This window comes from Pyxicephalus adspersus, chromosome 2 (assembly GCF_032062135.1).
Source record: "Pyxicephalus adspersus chromosome 2, UCB_Pads_2.0, whole genome shotgun sequence".
In the NCBI taxonomy this organism is placed as follows: domain Eukaryota; kingdom Metazoa; phylum Chordata; class Amphibia; order Anura; family Pyxicephalidae; genus Pyxicephalus; species Pyxicephalus adspersus.
Genome location: NC_092859.1, coordinates 26,413,769 through 26,426,660, shown reverse-complemented (window position 1 = coordinate 26,426,660; position 12,892 = coordinate 26,413,769). Strand labels below are relative to the sequence as shown.

Genomic DNA, 12,892 nt, shown 5'->3' with positions numbered 1-12,892 from the left:
TTTCCTCGTTCGTCGGCGTCGTTGGTTACTTTTTTACGAACGATTTTTTGCCCAATCGATCGTTCGTCGTTCGCTTGGAACGATAAAAATTGGAAGTGTGTACGCACCTTTATATAAAGTGGATGTGATGGTAAATATCAATCGAAAGTATACAAGTTGTATTGTTAGTATGAATAAAAAAGAGAATTGGAATTCCATATAGAAACACTCAGACAATGGAATCTCATACATGATAAATAAATGAGAAAACAAAAAGATTTTTTTTTTGTTAAATTTGTCCTTATTTGAGCTGGTTATCTCCTATCTTCTGTTATCTGCTTCTTTTCCCTCCTATGATTGTATGGGAACTATACAAATCCTAGGAGGGAAAAGAAGCAGCTCAAAGCATCTGCAAGCAACTCAGGAAGATCTTTGGCTATGTTCACACATCAAATGTTTCTCGTCTGATAATCACCTCAGTGCTGATATTGGATGAGAATCGTGCGTGTACATCGCTCGTCGTCCATCCTGGCGGATTCTTGGACGGCAGAGGATGAATGAGTCTAATGAGGGTGAGGACGAGAGAGCGCAGTGGGGTACGGCTCCGTCGTCGCCCTCCCCCTTCCCTTTCCATGGAGCATAACGGTGCTGTATGTACAGTGCTCGTTCATGCATGGTACAGTCTTTTGTTGTTGGAAAGGATCTTGAAAGAACGATGACAATTATTGCCCATGTGTATCCATTCGTAGAAGCATGGAAAATGCAGGCTGAATTTTAAAGCATGCATCAACTGCCTACAATCTACCAGAGAGCGGTTTTCATTATTATATATGTCCCTCCTAAGGAGATTCAGCCTCTCTGTTCTGGTGAGCCATGTCAAAAAATGTTAACCAAAACAGGAGTAAGGTACTATGGGAATACTTGTACAGTGACAAGAGGAGAGATTTTGGAGAGTATTCCTTTTACTTCCTGTGGTGTCTGCAATAAATATATATATATAGTAATCTATCCAATCTCTCTGTCATAGCAAAAAATATCAGCCAGGGGTTTTTATAATTTTGTAATAAAATGAAAGAAAAACAAAAGTTTGAAGAAATGGTACCCACTGGTAAAAAATCCAAATCCCTTGCTGATTCAACAAGCTTTAAATTGCAAATAACAATCTTTGTCTTTGCAGACAGAAGCAGTACATACCCTCAATGTTTCTAAGAACAGAGGAGAAGGATCAGGTAAACTCACAGTCATGCACTCCAGGCAGGTAGGTGTCCTTACTCCCAGTACAACACTTGATAATAACTTATCCTACAGAGAAGCAGCACAAAGTCCTTCAGTCAACACTAAGTTCTCCAGGGATTCGTTCACCAAGATCCCTCACACATGGATATCAGGAACACCTCTGGAACACACACCATATATTTACCAAATGCTAGGCACAACCCTCTAAAATTACCATCAGCAGAGATTGGCGGGTCCAATAAATATTCATAATTCCAAAAATAAAAGCCCATTCTTTGGGAACAAATCAAGAAAAGCAGGTTAGGGTAGTTTACATTAAAATAGAAACTTTCTGATTTGGTCCTTGCTTCGGCTAAGATGTTTAGAGCCACAGATGAATATTATATAACACAGGGAAATAATCATACACTAATCAATCGGATGGAAAGTTAAATATTTTGAGGCAGTATAGGAAGAGTGTGATCCATTGAACTGATCTGACTGTTTTTTAAGGCCAAATTGTCCAAGTTACTGAAATATATGTGTGGATGAATTTGAGACGCATGAGTCTTTTTGCATGGATCTTATGATGAGGCATTGATCTAAACTCACCACTGTCCAGTTCACATTAGTGGTAAATAAATGTGCAAGTTACATTTCTCAGGCACCTACTGGCATCCACTAGGCACCCTGGGAGCAGTAACAGGGTATTTTATATTGGATAGATCCTGTCCTGTATTTAATGCAAGTCCCTGCTGGGGAATGTTCCTTCCATTTCTGCCGAACCAGTTCCTTCCATTTCTGCCGAACCAAGACCGGAACCAGTGGGAATGTTGGACCTCCGATGGTATAATTGCTGTCAATGTCCTGTCCTGATATTTCTTGTTCAGGTATCACAGCGACAAGAGGCACGGAAACATTTACCCAATGTGGCCACAGACAGAAATAAACCCATGAGATACATTCTTCTCCTTCCTGGAATTAGGTGTTCATAACTGCTCGTACCAGGTTTATTTTAGAACTTTCTAAACAATGCCATAATATAACAATGTATGATAAAACCAGCTTGCTTTGCATAACATTCAGTATTTTTAAAATGTACGTTTAAAGCCAAATTTTTAATTTTTAACTCAAGTTAGAAATAGTCTGGTATTAATGTATGAGACCCGACTGGGGAGAATTTCCCTTACTTTTTGTACTTTATGAACCATAAATGTAGGAGCAGTTTAATTAGCTGTTGTTTAATGTGGATCCAGTAATGAATATTCTTAAGAGTCCATGCATGATAGTGTGTCACTGTAACACTTCTTCAGTTTCAGTGTTGCAATCTGATCACTGGGGAATAGGGAAGACTGAGGAAATGCTTCTTTCTGCCTGCAACAGACTATTGTTTTCCACAGGAAGCATTTCATATGTCTTCAGGAGTATGGATTTACAGTAGCAAGAGGCTGCAATTCTGCAAGGAAAGTCCTACTCAGCCAAGCTATGGATCATGCTGAAACATGTAAAGCTCCAAATATAAAAATGAGAGGGCTTTCTGTCTTTACGCAGTTTCATTGTTTTAGTTGTCATTATTAATTCACCGGATGTTTTCTAAATCCCGGATGTTAGGTGACAATATGGATAAGATAATAAATTTGTACAATATTCATAGCTGCTTTTATTTTTAATGAAGATCCTCTTCATATTCAACTCTAATGCAATCATCACATTACAGGTTGATCTAGCTGACATATAGGGTAGCGTAGACACTAATGCGTTCCCACTGTTCAAGTTATGACTTATTTTTATTGCAGTATCATGGCATCCATTAAATTATAGCATTTAAAATAATGAAATTTAACGAGCGTATAAAATCTCTATGTAATAATAATTATTAGGAGAATGACTGTATTTCTAGGCTGAAAAAATTTAACTCTGAGTGGTCTATTTGGTTTATAAATCATGTTGGGTTAGGGATCAAGGAATCTTTATATTTTTAAATAGACTTTTAATATTTTGGCAAATTATATTGGGGAACAAATAACTTGGAAATTAATTATGATTTTTTTTATTTAAACCTTAAGGATAATATTTTTATAATTTGTATTTATTTTTATTTTTTATCTTTAGATGATTAGGAAACAACTTTTAAAATTCTTTTTATAAATCAGTGTTTAGGCAGAAAGACAAACAATTAATGCATGCTTAGGGTATTCATGTGTACAGGTATCATTGTGCACACAGGAATTAAAGAATAATACTAGGGACATTTTTTAGATTCTTTACTGACAGAAAATTTGTTTTTGGGTGTTAAGTTATTTGCTGTTGCAAGTGCAATGTCTTTGCATATTTTTCTATTGAGATTGGGGTGGGGAGTGCAATGTAAAGCTAAAGAAGTTCTCAAACTTTCTAAGAGCCTAAAGCTGCATACACACGTGCAATTATTGTTGTTGGAAACGATCTCTCACGATTCTTTCCAACGACTATGCATGAACCAGTACTGTACATACAGCACCGTTCTGCTCTATGCACGGGGGGGTGAGAAAAAAGGAAGCAGCACCCTGCTGCGTGCTCCCCCCCTTCCCTTGCATTAGGAGCGTTCGTCCTCCATCGTCCGTGGATCCGCCAGGACGGTCATTCAGATGATGGACCACGGGCGCTGTACACACACCAGATTTTCGTCCGTTATCAGCCCTGAGCTGATTACCCGGGCGAGAACCATTGGACGTGTGTACGTAGCTTAAGACAGGGCTACATTTTAAGGCTGATTTATGACCGAACTGGCTCTTTGAACCTGCAAAAAAAATTTATGGTTGAAAGTGTAAAACAAAGTCACTGCTTCAGGTCAAATATCATGTATTGCGCTTTGGGACACCAAGGAAGGATTAGGAAGTTGTAGACAAGAGCTATAATCACATATTGGTCCTGGCTTTGTTTTTTTGTGGCACTATCAAATATTTTATACACAGATCCTTTCTGATCCTAAACTATCTAACCCACTGAAATGCTAAAGAGGAATTCCTTTCCGAACAGAATAATTCCGTAAGTGAGCTAACAGAAGAAAAATTTGAATCAAATCAATACTTGGTATGACTACCCTTTGCCTTTAGTCCAGCATCAGCTCTCAAACTTGCACAAAGTTAGGGGTATTTTCGGATTCTAGTGGGGTGTATGATTAATCCCCTCAGCGTTCTAATTCTCTCTGTATTTCCACGCAAAAAGCGTTACATATTTTTGCATGGAAATTTATTTTACATTGTAGGCCTATAATTCTTAGGCATAACTCACCGAAATATGTTCATTATTAAATTTAATAATAAACTTTTAAAAAAAAAACACAGAAAAATCTGGTAAAGAAAAAAATAAAAAATAGTGTACATGTAATATAATTATATATATATTATATAAAGATTTATTTGTATTGTACTCAATACAGCTATTTTGTATTGAATTCAATACAAAATTATCTTAATTTCCAGCCGCTCCTCCCGCATGCACCAACGCATGCACCGACGTCACCGGGAAACCCCAGAGATTGTCTGTGCAGCCGCCGGCTGGGGATCGGAGGAAGAAGACGTGTCCCGAGGACCTGCAGAGACCAGCAGGATGCCGGGAGAACAGAACAAGGTAGGTGTTTTTTTTTAAATGTTTTTACAGACCCGGAGTGTGACTCAGGATTACTGCTTTCTGCATAGTAAATCCACCCCTAAGTCACACTCGGGAATACAGCTAGGGGGGTTAAAAAGGAAGTAAACTGAAAAATGCCCAAAACAAAAAAATCCACTTACCCTCAATCCTGCAGCACAATCGATCGGTTCTAAAGGTGTCTTCCATCGGGTCTCGCGTCATTCCAGTAGGTGTGCCATCTTTCCCTTTTCTTCCAGGTTTTTCTACCCGACCCAGGCGCAATTATATCAAGGAGGTGGTAATGGTCATCATTTTCGTATGTAGGTTGTAACTCAGTCATTAATAAAACAGCTGTGTAGGAGGCTTAACGCTGGGTGAGAAACATCCAAACTCTGCTACCAAGGTGAGGTTGTAGAAGACAATTTCATGTCACAGGTTATATATCATGACAAGAATGAGCACAACAAGACACAAGATAGATATACTACATCAGCAAGGGGTCTTCCAGGCAAAAGTTTCAAACAAGATGTGCTGTTCAAGCTCTTTTGAAGAAGCACAAACACACAACATTGAAGACCAGACATGAAAGACACATCATGTTTACTTCCCTTCCAAATCAGTAGATGTCCAACAGAGCCATCAGCTCAGAACTGGGCATACCCATCTCCTGCCCAGAGAAGTCTGACCAGAAAAGGTATTCATGAAAGAATTGTATCTCTGATAATGAAACTAGGCCAAGGAACTCAAATATGTATAAAACACTTGCATGAAAATGGCAGCAGGTACTCTGGACTGATGCATCATGTTTGAAATATTTGGCTGTAGTGGAAGGCAGTTTGTTCGCTGAAAAGGCTGGAAAGTAGTACAATAATGAATGTCTGAAGGCAAATGTGAAACATGATAGAGGTTTGGATCTAAATTTCTGAAGACAGGGTTGCGGATTTGTTCAGGAATAATTCTGTTCTCAATGCTGAGTAATACAAGCAGATACTTAATTATCATACAAAAGCATCAGGGAGGCATATGATTGGCGCCAAATGTATTCTGCAGCAGGACAATGACCCCAAACATAAAGCCAATGTCATTATAAACTATCTTCAGATTAAAGAAGGAGTCCTGGAGCTCATGGTATTTCCCCACAAAGAGCCCTGATCTCAACATCATTGAGTGTGTCTGTACCCAGAAGAATTCATGCTGTGGTCCCACCAAATATTGATTTGTGTATTATTATTGTGTATTGATATATAAATGGAAAAACTTTCTGGAACTGACACCGTGACATTACTGTGTTGTTCAGGTAGTCAAAACTGACTCATAATGAAATAAAATTTAAATGAGACCCGGGTCTCTTTCATCATACAGTTAATGAAACGAGACGATTGTACCTGTGTGATAAGCGCTGTCTGAGATGAATCTGAGTCACAGCGATGTGTCATCCATTGGACAGCCGCCATTGTGACAGTTTTTTGGGTGTGTTAGTCGCAGTCTGTTTTATTCAGTTTTAAATGTGACAAGGTTTGATCATAATGTGTCACATGAAATCTGATTTATGTACTAAGCCTGGAGCATTTCATTGCTAAAAGATGGACCAGAATGTGCCAAAGGCTGTGTTGGTTATTACACATGAACAAGAAAAAAACCCAATCACACAAAGCAAAATACGAGCAATGTGTTCACTTCAACAGACCTACAAAAAGGGGCTGATGTGTAGGGTAACACGGTGAAAATGGTATGTTTAAGGCCTAGAGCTACACCACACAGTAAAGCTTGATGTGCGGTGGTGCCTTTTATTCTGAATGGCACACCAATGCATACGGTCAGTGGACCCGTGATGCATCACAGCACAATGCATGGTACTGCAGATATTGGGCCTGATTTATTAAAGATCTCCAAGGCTGGAGAGGATACACTTTCACTTTCAGCAAACTTGGAAGAGATCTGGTCCAGGATTCAGGACATTTACTAGCAAATGACTTTGAAGAAATCCATTCCAGGTTTGCTGGATAACCCTGCTTAACCGATGAAAGTATGCTTGGATACTTTGACTACCAGCAACCTTGGAAAGTCTTGGAGAGCTTTCATAAATCAGGCTCAATATTTTTTGCAGTGAAAGTAAAAGCTAAAATAGATGCATTTATTTCACTGCCATTTCTAAAGCTGTCCAAAGACATGAGATGTCATTACATGCCAACACATGAACCAGGGCGTGAAGCATTGAGGTGGCATTTATTTTGCATGGACTCCCAACTAAACCCATGTTCAATGAATCATGAATGTGCGTTAATGCAAAGCATAGTAGGAATGGACCCAAATAGCGATTGGTTAATTTTAAAAATTGAAATTTTTAACTGATATTTTGGTTATTGATATGAAATGGTTCATTTTTAATTCAGCTTTGCTGAGCTGAACAAGTCTGACTCTCGTGGCATCAGTTTCTAGTTTGAATCAGAATCAGCCTGCAGAGGTTTACACTTTTATGATTGTTTTCTGTGATATATTTTATACCATGGAGAATGTAGCACAATAATTGGTGTGTAAATCTCCCAGATGGACTGTTTCAGAGCTGTAAAAAGACAGATTTTTCCTAAAATGTAAGACTTTCTGTGGGTGGATTGATCTACCAAATGCGAAAACATCCAAATTCCATGTCTCCTGCCTCTGAAAGTGAAAATAAAGAGGTTTCATGCCTTCTAAACCTTGCTGGCTTGTTTGTCTTTCATCCTACGCATTGATGGAAAGATAAACTGTATAGTTAAAAAGCCTGGAGCCCACACAATGTGACAGACTGAACAAACACAATGTATGTCTATGAGACACCCAACCCTAACAGCATTGTGTCTGACACAAAGTCCCATGATATAGGAAATAATGCTAATTCAGTGCTCAGGGATGGTTCCTTAAAAGAAAAAAGAATGAACTTACTGCTTGACACCCAGTCTGACATTTAGAATGACACTCAGAATGATCCTTAGCCTAACACCAAGCCTGACACCCTTCCTGACATTCTGAATGACACTCAGGCTTCGCTGTGCAAGCTGTTGGGCTGTTTCGGCTTAAAAAGCCTAATTTACCAGTTGGAGCAATTTAAGTGAAAACTCCTTATTTTGTTTTTCAAGTCTAAACAAGTCGTGATCCAGAACAAACTGAAAAATGAGTCTGTGTGAGGAGTCGGGAGACGAGGAGAACCGCCGGGATGCTGTGGACATGACGCCTGTGGGCCTTCATGTTCATTTTGCTGACTGTGCATACTTAGAACAGGTTGTGGAGTCATTTGGCATGTGCTGGGGAATGGAGATCATGCGTTCATTCAGCAGACGGCAGAGAAATGTAAGTCATTACCATGGGTGTGACTCCATAAGAGGTCCCACTGACCTGACATGTACCTGTCGTCCAATGTGACTAGTTGTTTGCAGAAACAAGGGACAAAGGAACAAGGGAAAATGGAAAAAATGAAAAGCTCATTATAATATACTAATTATAAACCATCTGCAAAATTCACCTTCACTCCAGAGATTCCCCCTGCATTACTTAATTTCTGATTTCACTGTGATGGCCTGCAGCATATAACCTAATTCTTCGCAGCCCAGACTGTTTTAGATCTGCCCTAGACTTTCATTGACAAGTGAAAGAAAAAGCGTTGCATTAATAAGCTCATCTCTATGTCAATATACTATCTATTCATATAAACATGCTCACAGCACTGCAGCACACCTGATTGGCTCCTTGTGTGCTTCTGCTTCCCTATTTGAGTTCTGCTGTACCGGGACTGCAAATTCTGGAACATACACTGCTTGCATTTTAAAAACAGTACATTAAATGATGCAATAATAATTACAGGGCTGCATTTATTCACCCCCCCTCCTATTGTGTGTTGCTTCCCCCACCACTTAGATTGTAAGCTCTTTGGGGCAGGGTCCTTTCCTTCTCCTGTGTCACTGTCTGTATCCGTCTGTCATTAGCAGCAGCTATTTAATGTACAGCGCTGCATAATATGTTGGCGTTTTGCATTTACTGTTTAATAATAATAATAATAATAATATTTTGTGTCTATTATATCAGCCAGGAGTTCGGCTTTAAATTCAACTTGCCATCAGATATTTTTTTTCATTCATTTCTACCCCTGTCTAAGTGTAACCCTTTCAGTTATGTATAAGATCTTTTAGAGATCAACACTACCTGACTATGCCTTCATCCACAGAACAACATATTCATCTTTGTTTAGCTATCATCTGAGCAAAATTATTGTTTTTTTCGGATGAACCTGGGACAGTCAAATTTTCTGTCAGCCCCAATTCACACCATAGCCTTGCAGTAATAAATATTACCATACAAAAGGCAGTACATTGCAGCACTAATTCTTTTGAATGTTGCCCTATGTTTAGTGCAGCACAGAAAAATGTATTGATGTGTGCTGGAAAATGCGAGTTACCGCATTGTTTGCTAACATAAGACAAAATACATATTTCCTTTTTTTTTTTGCATGGCAAAGGTCTGCACCTATTCTGACGTTTCATTGCTAGTCAATAGTCACTTCCTATTCCATATAAGTTCTCATTTCTTGTCTCTGCAACTCTAATCACAGTTACAAAAATGATGTTTTTCCTATATGCACAATCCCAATGTCCAGTCTTCTAGTTGTGTGTTTACAGAAGGATGATGCAGTGATGGTGATGGATTGAAGGGTCAGCCGTGAGGTTATTGGAAGAATCCTGGACCCAGATGTGGAATGTACAGCAATTATTGCACATTGTAGGTGGAGCTCACACTGTGCACAAGGCAGATACAATATCTTGTTGTGTTTATAGCTTCAGGGCTGTATTTTCAGTTATTACTGCTGAGACCTCGTGCAGGGCTGTGTTTTCCAACAATCACGGAATATCCTGTCTATTCTCCTTTTCCATGTCAGCTTGGAACTAACAGCACTGCATTCCTGCAGCTTCTTGACTACTTGGCGCCTCATTGCACCGTCCAGAGGAATTAAAGTACACCTGAAAACAAACTCTTCCAAAACAATATTGGAAGAATTTTGGAATAAAAGAATTCATGGCCATAGGGTTCGGAGAACAGAAATAGGGGTTGTGTTGGTGTTTGTGTAGGTATTTTATTTAACATGACAGGTTTAACAATACAAACAGGTGCTAAACAAATGCTTCATATAGTGCATAAAAGAACAAATACCAACTACATTGCATTGCCCTCAAGTTAGGGCAAAATTATTCAGAATTCCAAATGTGGTAGGTTAATGCTTAGTTAATTTGTTAGTGTAGTGAAGTGAATAAGCAGTGATTCCTGATGCGTTTCGGATTATGTAGTGCAGAACTTGTGCAGGTATAGGGTGAAAGGGTAAGCTCCAATGTTTGCTTGGATTTAGGTCACCAAATTGATGGAATCCTTGAATATGTGTTAGGAAACCTGTTTGGTTAGAAGAAGGGAATCTGAGCAGCAAATGCTGGGGAGCAGAGGATATGCTCCTATAGCTTGGTTTAGGAGCAGGGAGCCTGCTCATATAATGTTGCCTTCATAATGATGGCTGGGGAATATTTGTATGAGGCAATTGGCATGCCTACCTGTGATTAGCAGCATCAAGGCACTGATCCTAGGTACACCTGTTCAGGAGACAGCTGTCTAATGCTGGCTATACACTTTTGGGTGTATGATCAGCAAATGAATATTTCCTATCAATCAATAGATTGGGGCATATTGATCATTTTAAAGCCTTGGACCATATGATTTAAAACAGATTTCAGGAGATCAGTGGCAATGCTACCCTTGTACTGCTTGATAAAATACAGAGCTATGCCTGCCTGCTGCTTTCCTGGAACTTGATTGATAAAAGGAATGGCCTTTCCTCCACTACGGTATACCCTCTAAAGCAGGGGTGTCAAACTCAAATACACAGAGGGCCAAAATTGAAAATTAGACAAAGTCGCAGGCCAACCTTGAAATTTATTGAAAAAATTAGGAAATGTTTCCTTCTCATTGAAAATAAACCCTTTTTATAAAGAAACAAAGAGGTTTTGCTTTTCATTCAATCTGCAACAAGCTTATAATAGAGAAAGAGGCATAAAAAAAAATTTTATTTAAGGAAAAATTATATGCCTCTTTCTCTATTTGTAGAGGTAAATATCAATGGTAACCTTTTTGCACAGGCTAACAATAATAATAACAATATTCTTCTATGAAAATCCAACCATTCAAATCCATGCATTGGAGTAGCAAGGAATAGTACAGCTGAGGGGGAGTGCTGGAAATGGCAGATGTGGCCAATGCGGGGCTAAATCTTATTGAGTGGCTTGTCGCTGAAACTCCCTCTTCATTGAAATAGCGGTGCTACTAAAATTCCTGGCATTATTTGTGTCTATAAAACAGTCCAATGCAGGGCCACGCATCGGCAGAGAGCCCGCTGGTCTATGGACACAAGTGATGCCAGGTAGTAACGGCATTATTTCAATGCAGAGGCGGGCCAGCTGAAGTTCATATTTAGGGTTCTTTTGGGGGCCAAAAAAAAGGACGTTGGGGGCCAGATTTGGCCCCCGGGCCAGAGTTTGACACTATACACTGGCCAGAGTTTGACAATAGGGCTATGGCTCTCCCCATGGACAATGATCAGTCCCCAAGGAAAATATGCAGTATGCAAGGGCAATTATAACCCAGGAGCCTACACACTATTTGCATGGTTGGCCTTATGTGTCTTATATTTCAAAAAGCATGGACATTAGCCTTGGCTGACCGTTCTACTATTCACATTGTTTGTACATTTTTAAGCACTGCCTTGAAAACTGTGTGTTAAAAATTTGGAATGTAATTTTTTTTGTAAAACCTTTATAAAAACTTGAAACCAAAAAGAATGGCCTTTCCCAATGAAAATCTAGTGAGGAAGACCCATAAAAACTAACAGGGGTCCTAATCTTGTCCAAAATAAAAGAAAAAAAAAATTGTGGTTTTTTATGTACCTGCTGAAAAGGAGATAAATATGATAAAATGTCCTAAACATAGAAGGCCTTTACTGTATGCAATTCCGGCACAGCGTGAATTTGGTCAAGTCTTCACATCATATATAAAATATATCTATAACTCTCCGGAAACAAAACTTTCCAATTTATCGGCCCCGGTGTCTTTGTTTAGAGGGAGCTGCCAGGGATGTCTGTTATCCCCCATTTTATTCAATGTTGCACTGGACCCTCTACTGCACCTTCTAAAGTCTTTAAAGAGTTTTGAAGACATCCAGATTAAGATAAAGTGGTTAAAATACCGGCCTTTGCCGATGACCTGCTTCTGTATATTAGTAAACCGAAAAAGAGTTTGCCGGCAGTAACTGAACTGTTACAACAAAATGTAACCATATTGGGCTATGCAATAAATTTTGAGAAATCAAAGGGACTATACCTAATTAAATATACTAAGCCCAATTGGAGCCACCAATACCCATTTGTTTGGTGCAAACACAAACTGAAATATCTGGGTGTCATGATACCTAAATATCCCTCCAGACCATTCCAAAATCCTCCCCCTCTGGAGACCAATTTAGGAGCAATTACAAAAATGGGCCAAATTGCAGCTTTCCTATGTGAGACAAATACATTTATTTAAAATGGTTATATTCCCAAAAATCAGATGGGTCTCAGCCCCTCCTCACAATGTCTAAAATGTGGTGTCTTGGAGGCAGATTTATACCATATGTTGTGGGACTGACCCAAAAAAAGTTATTTTTGGAGACGGGTAGCGCTATATACACTTCAAAATTTGGTAAACTATTTTTCATTAACACCCAAATGGCTAATTTTTGGTGAAATGTTTTTTCATGGCACAAAGTTTGCCAAAGGCTGCAGGAAACTTTTATGATAATCTCTCTGTTAAAAAAAAAAAAAAAAAAACAATTTGTCATAACAAACCCCCCTTCACTGATGTTATTTTTGGAAAAACTATGGTTTGTTTTCGAGATGGAATGGGTTGAAGCACGTGTTGAGGGTTTTCTTGGGAGTCTGGGAATCAAATATAGCTTCATTATCTTTGGACACGATAAAGAGAGTTCTCTCATCCTTTGAACAAACTGCATGGTATGCCTACCATCTTTTGGACAATGATCCCC

The 12,892-nt window shown here is 39.0% G+C and overlaps 1 protein-coding gene and 1 long non-coding RNA gene across 3 annotated transcripts in view; one reads left to right on the top strand and one right to left on the bottom strand.

Annotated features, from left to right (window-relative positions):
• The window catches only part of LOC140323226 (uncharacterized), a 12,158-nt gene extending 3,534 nt beyond the window's left edge, over window positions 1-8,624 (top strand). The window contains exons 2-3 of one of the 2 annotated variants that reach the window (XR_011919316.1): window positions 1,157-1,237; window positions 7,920-8,624. This is a non-coding gene — a long non-coding RNA (uncharacterized lncRNA). Of the gene's footprint in view, window positions 1-1,156; window positions 1,238-2,507; window positions 2,592-7,919 lie in introns of those variants that run through there. The other variant, XR_011919315.1, reaches the window with a different exon arrangement.
• The window catches only part of LOC140322380 (plakophilin-2-like), a 30,456-nt gene that overhangs the window by 12,679 nt on the left and 4,885 nt on the right, over window positions 1-12,892 (bottom strand). The gene's annotated exons all lie outside the window — the stretch shown is intronic.